General features: G+C 45.9%; 1 protein-coding gene and 1 long non-coding RNA gene across 3 annotated transcripts in view; both read left to right on the forward strand.

Moving 5' to 3' along the window:
- Nucleotides 1–2663: 2663 nt before the first annotated feature.
- LOC148111616 (uncharacterized) lies at nucleotides 2664–6390 on the forward strand. Its single transcript, XR_015730387.1, has 4 exons — nucleotides 2664–2738; nucleotides 2887–2982; nucleotides 4019–4104; nucleotides 6091–6390. It is a non-coding gene; the product is annotated as an uncharacterized LOC148111616 (long non-coding RNA).
- Nucleotides 6391–7732: 1342 nt separating this feature from the next.
- LOC148111617 (maestro heat-like repeat family member 5) overlaps nucleotides 7733–12887 on the forward strand; it is a 41399-nt gene continuing 36244 nt past the window's right edge. The window contains exons 1-2 of one of the 2 annotated variants that reach the window (XM_087880824.1): nucleotides 8914–9011; nucleotides 9999–10065. The gene's annotated coding sequence lies outside the window, so the exon portion shown is untranslated. Of the gene's footprint in view, nucleotides 10066–12887 lie in introns of both variants that reach the window. The other variant, XM_087880826.1, reaches the window with a different exon arrangement.

Consider the following 12887-nt stretch of genomic DNA (forward strand, 5'->3'; position numbering starts at 1 on the left):
CAGGTTTTGGCCACCCTCCAGGTTCTTGATTTTGAAGATCCACCTGGTACCTATCGTATTTTTGCCCTCTGGAACCTCGGCTGGAATGTAAACTTCTAGCTCTCTCAGACTGTCCATTTCCTTGGCCATGGCTGATTCCCATTTCGACCTCTCCTCTTGTGGTAGTCTCAATACCTCTTCATATGAGTTAGGTGTGATATGGTTCGTGTGTATGTGCATCTTGGTAATTGGTTCCTGGTTGATCTGACTGGCCTATCTGTCGTTTGTTCGGTGTCATGTAAGTACCTGGCTTCCTTTTGTGTTAGTGAGTCTACACTTATCTTGGGGTGATTCCCTTTCCATTCCTCAACCTTGATGCCTTGGAGCTTGGGTTTGTGTTCCTTCCTTTCCTGTCTATCTGCCGTTTCGTGTTTATCTTGCACTTGCTCGTCTGGCCTAGTCTCCTGCCTGGTGGATACCTCGTTGAGGTGTATCCTGGACCAGTTAGCTTGTTCATGGAATACCGCTGTCCTAGAGATCACGAATCTGTCGTTATTGTCCACAAATCTGAACCCCTTGGTACCTGGCTCGTACCCCATAAATCTCAGTCTCCTGGATACTTTGTCCCCCTTCCTGCGCAGCTGTTTGGGTATATGGACATCAGCAGTTACGCCGAATACATGTAGGTGTGCTATCTGTGGTTTTTTGTTGTACATGAGTTCGTATGGCGTTTTGTCTATTACACTGGACCAGGTTCTGTTGAGTGTGTAGTTTGAGTAAACTAAGGCCTCAGACCAAAAATGTTGACCAATTCCCGCGTCCTCTAAAGCGCACCTGATCATAGTCTGTAGCGTGGAATTTCGTCGTTCTGCGACACCGTTCTGAAAGGCCGAGAACGGGGACGACGTAAAGTGAAGCACGCCTTTGGATCTGAGCCAATGAGAGAAATCCTTTGACAGGAACTCAGATCCTCTGTCTGTCATGATTTGTTTGATTTGTGTGTTGTTTTGAGTCTCTACCCTTTTGTAGAACTCTTTGAATTTTTGGAAGGCCTCATCCTTTCGTTTTAGAGTATAGACGAAGCCATAACGACTATAATCGTCTACGATGGTGAGAAAGTATCTTTTCTTGTATTTCATGGATGGCCTTAGGGGCCCCACCAGATCCATATGGACTAAATTGAATACTTGTTTGGTGGCGCGTGAGGATTTCTTAGGTCTGGGTTTGACCTTTAGCTTAGAACATTAGCACACTGAGCACTCGAGGTAATTTTCACAACTCTTTATTTTGACGCCCTCGGTACAGTTGGCCATTTTTTGGATTACGGGGAAACTGGCGTGCCCTAGTCTCCGGTGTAGTAAGTGAACACAGTCGTCGTGCATGAGGTTGCCTATCGATGGCCTTCCCTGGGTGTGTTTGGTGGAGTGTGTTTCATGTGTCCTGTTCTCCTCACTCTCTGTCTCTCTCTCATTCACCTGTTCTTCCTCAGCTTTGTCCTGGTTAGTGTCCTTCGTGTATTCTGAGTTGGTGTATATGCTGGGTGTGTTATTCTCATGGAATGTTATGTATGGTAGCCCTTGCTTGATTGTCACTCTACCTACTCCCTCTCTACCCTTGCTGACGTGAGCCTTCCCTTCTGCAAAGGTTACCTTGATCCCTGATTCTTCACTGAGTTTTAATGCAGCCAATATGTTGTGGGGTATCTCCGGGACCAGTAATACCCCCTCTATTTTCCCTATGCCTGGTAGCGTAACTACCCCCCTGCCTGTTACCTTAACCTCGCTTTGGTTTGCAACCTTGATTGAAAAATTCTCCTCTGTGAATGAGGAGAGCAGTTTTTGGTTATAGGTCGTGTGGTTGGAGGCCCCAGAGTCCAGAAGCCACGAATTGGCCTCCCCATCCTGACATGTTATGTGGGTGCGCTCCCCTATCCCATATAATGATCCTGTTCTGCTGTCACGTGAACTATCCCTGTTCCCCCTCCTGTCTCTGGGATTGGGTGAGTCCCTGCGTCTGTACCTCTCTTCAGAAGTGTGTCTCTCTTTCTGTCTGAATCTATGTTCCGGTCTGCTTCTCTCTCTGTGGTTCTTGGGGCAGTCTCTCTTGAGATGTCCCCTTGACCCGCAGCTATAGCACTCTGTTACGCCATGCTGCCTGTCTTGGAAGGCTACTTTCTTTTCATGTTTATGTTCTCTGGAGGGACCAGAGCGGCTCCTTTTCAAATTGTCTTCAGCGATCAGTTTGTTAGACAGCTTCTCAACGGACAGGAGGCCTAGACTAACAGTATCTAAGTGTGCTAAGAAGCTGTCCCATGAGTGATCTAAAGAGTTAATTATTACACTCTTCATGATCTGATCTGATATGACTTCCCCCCTAAGGTGTAGTTCTGCCCTGGTAGCGTTTAGGGACACCAGGTGCTCGCTTATGGGGGTCCCTGGTTTGACTCTGGCAGAGAAGAAATCTTTGGAAATCTGGGTAGTGGTTGCCACACTTTCACTGTAAAATAACCCAAACATTTTTTGTATGATTTCTGACACAGTGAGATTGTGACCAATGCTATGGTAAATTGTGGGAGATATGCTAGAAATTAAAAGGTAAAATGCCCTATGGTGCATACAGTCCAACTCTAAAGTCCATGGTCTCTCTGGGGGGGTCATTAATAAAATGTGACATGTTTTCTTTTAGGAACACCACCTGAAGCTGCTGTCACCACTCTAGGATATTGCCCCAATCCATCCTCAACTTTGGAAAGTCACTTGGTAAGTTCCCAGCATTATTTGTAAAATTACTTACTGCAGGCTGCTGTCCATGGTTCTTTATGTGCCTATAACAGCAGTACGGCATGGGAACGCTTGCCGGCAGTTTAAAAGTCCCTCTCTGTAATTTTTTTCTTTTTTCTTCCTCTAGGTGAAACAGCGCATGCGCGAAGTCCATTTCAGCTCTGCCGTCATCGTGGAAGGACCTGTTCATTGCAGCTCCGGCGTAGAGGTCTCTATCTCTCAGGTAGGCCTCGGCTTCGGTCTTGGGGGTCCAGGTGTGCTCCGGAAGGTGTCGTCTTGCAGCGGCTTCGTCAAACTGAAGATCCTGATGGCGTTGGAGTCCCGGCGCCGAATGCAGGTAGCTGCCCAAATCCCTGCGTTCTGGGGTGCGTGGCCTGGGCGATCGGAGGCGCGGTGTCCTTGGGGTGCATAGGGGGGTTGGCGCGCTGGCGTGGGCATCGGTAGTCCTCGGGTGGGTGTTCCGGTGCCCCTCTCCTCGCTTTCCTTTTTGCTTGGGCCCCTCTGGTTCCCCTTTTGCGATTTTGAGGCCTGGGCTGAAGGCGGCGGCAAGGGTCTTCATGGCCTTATCGACTTGCCACTCGGTCGGGGTGCATCTGGAGTCCGAATCGGATTCTGTCCCCTCACCCCGGTCACTTTCTTCGCCGCTTAGGGTCGGGTATTTTTCGCGCGCCGGCCATTTTGAATTCTGGCTACCGATTGGACGGGAGTCGGCCATCTTGTCTGACCACGTGGTCAAAGATGGCCGCCGTTTCAAATTTTGAGTGGGGCTTCGCGGCTCGGTGACTGCTGTGGGGTCTTTTTGGGGCGATCCACTCACCGAGTTCAGCTTTTCGAGCTCCGGATCCTAGTCTTCCTCGCTCCTCGCCACATCGCGGTCCATTATGAAGCTTCGCAGGTCCGCGAGAAGGTTCTTGTCGCTGGCTCGCTCCTTTAGTAATCATAGGACGTCGAGTCGTAGTCTTTCTTCCTCCCGGTCATCATGGTCTGCTATTTTTCCTTTCTTGACCTCCCCCTTTTCTTCTGTTGCGGTGGCCTTGGGGTCGATCGAGGTTTCTGCCTTCCCTGGCGATCCCGCTGGGTTGCCCTCTCGTTGCTTCGGTGTCGTTGCCATCTCGTTGGCAGCGATGTGTCCTCATTGCGTGATCGGGAGTTATTGGGCCATAAAACCATCCTCTGCTACCATATTGTTACAGAATCCATGGATCAGGCCCAATAACTGGCACGAGTCAATCATTTGAATAAGTCTCTTTTATTTACAGGTTCATCATTACATCACATACTGCATCTGGAAGTGGAAGTCGGGGAAGAGTGTGTCTACTTTTTATACTTGTGGGCAGAGATTCAGGTAAGGAGTGGTCAGTGGGTGGTACTGACCAAGTGAGTATTGTAGTTAACCCCTGCACTACTGTGTCCCTGTTGACCCCTGGCATGAGTAAGGCATTTATTTCTGACAGGACCTGCTTGCGTATTCTGTACCCGTACCCCTAATTTAGTCGTAAGGTAGGCATGTTGTTTGCTGGGTAGAGGTTTGGTCAGGATGTCTGCGGCTTGCTCGGCGGTCTCACAATGTACAGCCTTAATAAAACCAATGTTTGTTAATTCTCTGACATGTTTGTGCTTAATGTCTATATGTCTGGACCTTTGGCCTACTGCTTCTGCCATGGATATGTCTATGGCTGCTTTGTTGTCCTCATGTATTACTATCGGGTAGGCCGATTCATTCATCTTTTGTACCATTGGAAAACTAGCGTGGCCTAGTTTTCTGTGTAGTAAGTGGGCGCACCCATCATGAATGGGTTTGCCAATATGTGGTTTCCCTTTGTGTGTTGTGTTTGTGGTGGGTTTGCCTCCTGCGGTGTGTTCTCCTTCACCCCCTCTATTTTCTGTGGGCATGCTTGTCCCTTTCTCGTTACTTTCTGAGTTAGTGTTTGAGTGCTCTTGGGGCACTAAGTAGGATAGTCCCCCTTCTATGATGATCTTTCCTATGCTTCTCTTTCCTTTGGTCATATATGCTTTCCCTTCCCTGAAGGTTGTCTCAATGCCCAAGTCTTTACTTAGTTTGAGTGTTGCTAATATATTGTGGGGTATTTCTGGGATGAATAGTACCCCCTCTATCTTCCCTATTCCATCTATGTGTGCGCTCCCTTCTCCTTTCACCAATACCTTGTTCTGGTTGGCTACATTGATGTGGTATTCCTTAGGTGTGAATGCCTCCAGTATGTTCCTATTGTTGGTGGTGTGATTGGTGGCTCCTGAGTGAATGAACCATGTGTTCCTTCCTTTTGCCTGGGTGTTTGGGTGTTGGTGGTCTCTAAGTTCGTATAGTGACCCAGTCTGACTATCCCTGGAGCTATCCCTATATCCTCTCCTGTCCCTGGGGTTGGGTGAGTCCCTGTGCCTGAACCTGCTTTCTGGGGAGCGCCTGTCTGAGTAACCTGGTTTGCGGCCTTGCCTTTCCCTATGGTAGCTGTGGTCCCTGTCCCTCTGGTTTCTGGGCAATCTCTCCTATAGTGATTCCTAGACCCACAGTTAAAACATTCTGGCTTATCTTGGTCCCTGGTCTGGAAGTCTACCCTTTTTGTTGGTCTGCTTTCCCTGAGGCTTGATGAGCGTTCCCTTCTCAGGCTGTCCTCCGCAATCAGCCTGTTGGATAACGTCTCTAAAGAGAGGTGCTCTATGTTGAGACTATCCAGTTGCATGATAAAGTTCTCCCAACTGGGGTTTAGGGAGTTTATGATGATGCTTTTCATGATATTATCAGAAATGGTTTCCCCCCTTTGTATGAGTTCTGCCCTGGTGGTGTTTAGCTTGAGTATATGTTCCCCCATGGGTGTCCCTGCCTTATGCCTGGCTGAGTAAAATTCCCTGGATATTTTGGTTGTAGTGGCTGCACTCTTACTGTAAAATAAATTAAGTATTTTTTATAGTATCTCTGCCACGGTTAAGTGGTGGCCAAGACTGGGGTAAATGCTGGGTGACAAGCTAGACATTAGCAGATAGTAAGCCCTGTGGTGCAAACGGTCAATCTCAAAAGTCCATGGCTTCTTGGGTGGGTCATCAAATAAGTACAACATATTTTCTTTCAGAAAAGCAATCTGTAGTTGGTGGTACCACTCCAAAAGATTGGCCCCATCTAATTTCAATTTGTAATTGTCAGCAGTGAAAGTTATATTACTTACAGTCTGTTGCTGTCCATGGTTCTTTATGTGAGTGAACTCACAATATGCTGGGGGAATGCTTGTTGCCAGTCTGAACTGACTTATCTCTATGTTCCTTGTACTTATCTCTATGTTCCTTGTACTTATCTCTATGTTCCTTGTACTTCCTGTAGGTGGCGACTGGGCATGCGCGAGGCTCATTTCGCGCCGGAGGTCGTCTGGTGAGGAGCTCCTTATTGCTGCTCTCAGGCCTAGGCCTAGGCCTGCTGGTGGGGGGCTGGGCTCGCTCCTGGCGGGCCCGTAGCCCTCCCTGGGCGTCGGATGCCATGGCTGGGCCCCTGCATCTTGGGCGAAGGCTGGAAGAAGGCGAGGAGGTGAGGCGGTCGCAGGTCGAGGATCCCTGGAGACGGTGGCGGCGGCTGTCGTAAGTCGAGGATCTCCCGGATTCGGCAGCACGGTAGCGGCGGTGTCAGGTATGCTTCCTTTAATATCCAGGAAAGAAAAACCCAAACTCAATCATTTTAAAGAGCTTAGTACTTTTACTGAATATGAAATGATCGCAACCCAGGTAAAGCTGGAAGTGAGCAAAATGCGCGAAATAGCATCTACTAAGCTTCTCCCCCCCCATGTCCATTGACCATCATCCAATCCAAAGGTCTCCCAAAGGTCAGGTGGCATCACGTCTGGCAACGTCATTCATCAGGAATGTAGGGCAGTTGGTCAGCCGGCCCCTTTGGAGATTCACTTTCGTTTCTTGGGAAGACACGTCCTACAATGGAAAAAACACCTCCTGCACCTTCCCCCCCTTCGCCCCCTTTACTAGTCCCTCCCCCCGTTTCTTATGGCAGCTGAAGCAGGCAAAGCTGAGGCTGACATTCGGCCCCTCTTGCAGAAGAGAAGTTATTCCTAAATAAGAGAAAGGGAAAAAAGAGAGAAACAGAATATATACAATAATTATGGTTTATCTGGGTATTTGGTATAGAATTGCTGTATTTTCTTGGGCGCTCGGACATCCCGTTTATTCACCCATTCAGCCGGAGACAAAGGGAAATGTTTCCAGGCTATCAGATATTGGACTTTACCATGGTGTTTCCTAGAGTCCAAGATTTCCTTAACTTCAAAATGTTGCTCCCCCTCTATGAGAATGGGAATTGGAGGGGTGCTTTGATCAGCCCTCAGGGGAGACGAGTGTTCAGGTTTTAATAAACTAACATGAAATACAGGATGTATACGTCTCAATGTTTTTGGCAATTCCAATTCAACTGTTACTGGATTAATCAGTCTAATCACACGAAATGGTCCTACATACTTAGGGCCAGTTTTTTCGACTTCTGGGTAGTCTGTAAATATTTAGTAGATAAATAAACTTTATCACCCACTTTATAAATGTGAGCTGGGGACCTTTTCTTATCGGCTTGCGCCTTATGGGCCCGGTGTGCCTCATCTAATGCCTTCCGAGTCACTGCCCATGTGCTCTTTAATTGTTCAATCCAATCCATCAAAGAGGGATTCTGGGGATCATCTTGTGGTAGCTCGGGAATGGGTACGAAATCCTGGCCCGAAGCGACCTTAAAAGGAGTGAATCCGGTGCTACTGTGTACGGAATTATTATATGCCACCTCTGCAAATGGCAACAAGTCTACCCAATTGTCTTGCTGGTAATTTACGTAACACCTCAGGTATTGTTCTAGAACCCCATTGGTTCTTTCATAGGCCCCATTTGTCTGAGGGTGGTGACTGGAACTCAGCCCCTGGGCGGAGCCTATCAACTTCAAAAACTCTGTCCAGAAACTGGAAGTAAATTGCACACCCCTTGGAGATCCATGTAGCCGGTAAATCTGCCGAATAAACAGTTTTGCAAGGGTTTTTGCTGAAGGGATCTTTGAGCAAGGGATGAAATGTACTTGTTTGGAAAACAAATCAGTTACTACCCAAATGACAGTGCAGCCTTCACTCTCTGGTAAGTCCACAATAAAATCCATAGATATTTCCTTCCATGGGGCATTCGGTCTGGCCACACCTTGCAGTAATCCAGGAGGTTTTCCTGGAGGTCTTTTAGCCGAGGCACATACTGGACAGCTAGCCACATATGCCTCTATGTCCTTTTTAAGTGCAGGCCACCAAAATTGTCTCTTAACAAGATGTAGAGTCTTGACAAACGCAAAGTGTCCCACGGCCTTGGCATCATGAGCATATTTCAATACGGTTGTTCTTAATGTGGTCGGAACATACAATTTCGATCCAACCCAAGCTAGTCCGTCACAAAGTGTGCATTCATTCGAGTGGTTCTTAAACCACTCGTCAGTTTTTAGCGCTTCTCGCAATTTTTCGAGTAAATCCCCCAAGAGTTCTGGTTCGGGTTTTCCCTGCGCTCTGGTAGTGACAGGTGTTGCCAATTGTGTCGAGGGGATCATAGGTTGAACCACCTCCTTCTTGATGCTGTTATACTGCGGCAATCTGGAAAGTGCGTCCGCCATGAAGTTCTTTCCACCAGGAAGATAACGTAGGGTGAAATTGAAACGATTGAAATGTTGGGCCCAACGAGCCTGTTTTGGTGATAGTTTGTGTGGTGTTTTTAATGCCTCTAAATTCTTGTGATCAGTCCACACTTCGAAAGGGTGTTTCGCCCCTTCTAAAAATTGTCTCCATGTTAACAGCGCCCATCTAACTGCAAACGCCTCTTTCTCCCATATGGCCCATCTCCTTTCCGTTTCTGATAGTTTACGGGACGTGTAAGCACAGGGTTGTAATATCCCGTTCTCATTCTTTTGCAAGAGTATTGCTCCTACAGCTACGTCACTGGCGTCAGCTTGTACTACAAAAGGTTGTTCCATGTCGGGGTGTTTGAGCATTGGTTCAGCCGCAAACAGCTGTTTCAATTTTTCAAAAGCGGCTTGACAATCCATAGTCCATTCTAGTGGTTTCGAGGGTTTGGGCTCTACTTCCCCTTTCCTTTTTAGCAAGTCTGTAATTGGTAATGCGGTTTCTTATGGCAGCTGAAGCAGGCAAAACTGAGACTGACAGGCAGTGGATCCTGGGCGACGTTGGAGGACCTCCGGATGGGCCAGGAAGCCTGGTGGAGGCCGCGTGGTTGGTGAGTCATTGTTTCTTCTCCTCATTCCGCGGCCTAGGGAAGTTGGTGCGGCGGGTGGCGAGTGCGAATCCTGCAGGTATTCAGTCCTGCAGGCGGCTGGGTCTTGGGTGTAGTTTTTGGGGTGCGTTGTCCCACGTGGTGTCTGCTGGCGTGCTGCAAGAGTTCCAGTGGCTACCCTGCTTCTCTTTTGGGGGTGCTGAGCGTCGGTTTGTTTCTTCCTGGCTCCTGGGGGCTTGAGTGCTGAGCCGAGTGCTGCAGCCAGGTTTTCGATTGTTTCGTCTGCTTCGGGCTCGATGGGTGAGCCCCCGCAGGCTTGTGATCTTGCTTGGGTGCTGTTTTGGGGGTCTTCCCCAGCGAAGTTGGGGTTCTCGCTGTTTCCCGCCATTCTATTTGAATCTCAGCTTCCCATTGGCTGTTGGCCATTCCAAGATGGCCACCGAGAGCATGGCGCGGAAATGAAATCCTCTATGTCCGGAGCTTCAGCTTGGGGATACCTTCCTCTTGCCGGGCTGAGGATTTCTTCTCTCTGTTGCTCGGTGCTCATCGCTGCTCCATTGCTTTCGAGTAGGCTTTGGAGTTTCGCAATGAGCTCCTCTTTGCTGGCAGTCGCTTCCATCATCCCCAGGATGGTGGATCGGAATTCTTCGTTGCTTGGTGGCTCTGCCCTTTCGCAGTAGTAGGTTTCTTCTCTTGGCCCTTCGTCCCTGAGTTGTGGACTCGGGTTGTAGTCTCCATCACCTTCAGTTGTGGTGGTCCTTGCTGTGGCACCTTCGAGAGCCTGCAGTTCTTTCATCTGTTTGATGTAGGCTCTGGTGGCCATTCTTTTCTCTGCCTCTGTCTGGGTTCTTGATTCTGCCATCTCTGTGAGTTGCGGGTAAACCGTCCTCTGCTACCAACCTGTGACTGATTTCTAGGATCTTACCCAATAACTCCAAACACAGGATGCAGTGAACCAATTCTCTTTATTGATCAATGTTTCTATTACAGGTATTTAGCTGGAAGTGGCCCCTGGACGCCTGGACCATGTCTTAAGTACCTGGGAGGCGGAGCTAAGGTAAGGAGGGGTCAGGGGAGGATCTAGGTGGATGTAGAGTTAACCCTTATCATACCTGGGATGGTGAATGGTGGGCATTTATACATAACAGAACCAGCCTATGCCAGTCTTCAAAGCCCTGAAACCTCATTGAACATCAGTTAACTCTGCATTCGTATTTGTCTTTATCTCCCCTCCCATTTGTGTTTCCTTATTTATTTATTTTATTAAGTTTCTATACCGCCCTTCTCCTGAAGGACTCAGAGCGGTGAACAGCCAGAAGATAAAACACAGAGATACAAAAATTTAAAATAGATTAAAAACGAATTAAATAATTTGGCTGAATTTAAAATACCCCATAATTTAAACAGATTAAAATTTGTATTTAAAATTTATATTTAAAAGGGGAGAAGATTTAGGCCAGGCCAGCTTGATGAAAGAAAAACGTTTTAAGCATTTTTGCAGGACTAACATCTCTGAAAAAGGGGGCAGAATGTCAGAACTGCAATCTTCAACTTGGCACTTCACTGGCGTCCTGCCACCAATTGTTAGGGGAGAGGATGGAGGCAATTGTCATGGACAGGGTAGAGTTGGCCTACAGGGAGGGCGTGTAACAGGCTTCAAAGAAACCACAGGTGTGAGAACCAGCCTGTTCCAGTCTTCAAGTCCACAAAGCCTGAGAAAAGAATGCAAACTCCACCAAGAGGCACCAAACATCTGAGCGGTTCCCCAAACACCTCCTCGGCACACCATTGGTTGAAGACGGACCGGTCGGGGTGGGTGGATGGGATGGTGAGAAGGGGAGAAATTTGCAAATTTTTGACCAGGAGCTTTAGTTCTAGCCGGCTTTTGCTGCAACCACTAATTCCTCTTTTAAAAACCTATCACTTCAACCAAGTGACACTTCAACCAAGTGTCCGGGAGGATCCCGGATCTGCGCACCTTCCGTCGCGCGCTTAAAACGTTTTTATTTCATCAAGCTGGCCTGGCCTAAATCTTCTCCTCTTTTAAATTTAAATTTTAAATACAAATTTTAATCTGTTTAATTATGGGGTATTTTAAAATTCAGCCAAATTATTTAATTCGTTTTAATCTATTTTAAATTTTGTATCTCTGTGTTTTATCTTCTGGCTGTTCACCGCCCTGAGTCCTTCGGGAGAAGGGCGGTATAGAAATTTAATAAAATAAATAAATAAATAAATAAAACGGAGTGGAGGGTCTTTCTTTCCTAACGACCTACTTTTGGCAAGCCTAACAACATCATCCTGGGCAAAGGAAGGAGGCCAGGAACTTCCTGACATGATTGGGATACCTACTAGAAACACTCACGTCAAAGGACTCTTCCACCACATTTTTGTTGCGATTTGGCGAGATCTGGCCATGAATGGTGTGGATGGGTTTTAATTGTTTTCTTTTATTGAAAAGTTTTACAAACAAGAATTTTTTTTCCAAATATTTCCCCTCCCCCGCTCCTTTCCCTCCCCCCTCTACCCCCCCCCGGACTTCCCAGAACAAAATACAGGTAAAACAATTAACAGTCATATGCTAAGCTAAGCTAACTAACTACAGATTCCTATCCCCCCCCTCGACACTTTAACTCACCTTTTACTTAACTAAATATACATACTCTTAACTTTTCCATTCATTCATAAGCTATTTGATACTCTTTAGTCCGATATTTGTTTTGAATATAATCAGTCCATCTTCTCCATTCCAATATATATTTTTCTTGTGAGTGATCTTTCAAATATGCTGAAATTTTCGCCATTTCTGCCAAATTTGCCACTTTTAATGTCCACTCTTCAATAGTAGGCAATTCTTCCTTCTTCCAGTATTGCGCCACCAAAAGTCTAGCTGCAGTTATTAAATTTAAAATCCATTTAGTCTCTATAACCGTACAATTATACCCAAGAAAAACAATTGTGGGGTAAACTTTATCTTCTTTTTAAGAATATTTTGGATAATCCACCATATTTTAATCCAAAATGCTTTAACTTTTTTACAAGTCCACCATATATGATAATCACAATCACATCTCCAACACTTAGATTGCAAATTCGGATACATACAAGCCAACTTTTTAGGATCTAAATGCCATCTGTAAAACATTATATAAAAATTTTCTCTTAAATTTTGTGCTTGCATAAATTTTACATTTGTTTCTATTTCTTGCATAAGTATCTTGGTTACCCAAACCATGTCTATTCTGGACCAGGACTTATGGGGGTTAGAATAATATGTGAATTTCTTTACCTCGGAATTATAAAATCTGCAACCATCTATTAAATTCACTTCTTGTACTAAATCCATAAAAGTTCTAGGCAGTACATTTTTCTTTTTTTTATTACTCTGATCACTGCTATAATCCTTTTTACATCTACAATTGCGTTGAAATCGCCGATCAAACATATATTCCCTATTTTTTCTTCTATTATCTTTTGATGTACTTTTTTTTGTAAAATTCTAATTGTCCACTGTTCGGCGCATAGATAACCACCAATAACATACTTTTATATTTAAATTTTACTTCTATCATCAATATTCTTCCTACTGAATCTGCATATCTCAATTTACACTCTATTCCTTCTTTAATGTACACCACTATTCCTCTTTTCTTTTCTTCCGCTAGTGTTACAAATGATTCCCCTAATTTTTTACGTAATAAGTATTTTTCATCTTGTTTTCTTATGTGTACCTCTTGAAGGCACACAATATCCATTTTTTGTTTTATCACTTTTCTAAAAATTTGATGTCGTTTAGCCAGAGAATTGAGAGCATTTACATTTAATGATAAGATTTTAAAATTTTGTTCCATTCCTTTGTGGTTCTACTATGCGATATTT

Source organism: Pantherophis guttatus, chromosome 18 (genome assembly GCF_059756535.1).
Source record: "Pantherophis guttatus breed Tessera chromosome 18, ASM5975653v1, whole genome shotgun sequence".
In the NCBI taxonomy this organism is placed as follows: Eukaryota; Metazoa; Chordata; class Lepidosauria; order Squamata; family Colubridae; genus Pantherophis; species Pantherophis guttatus.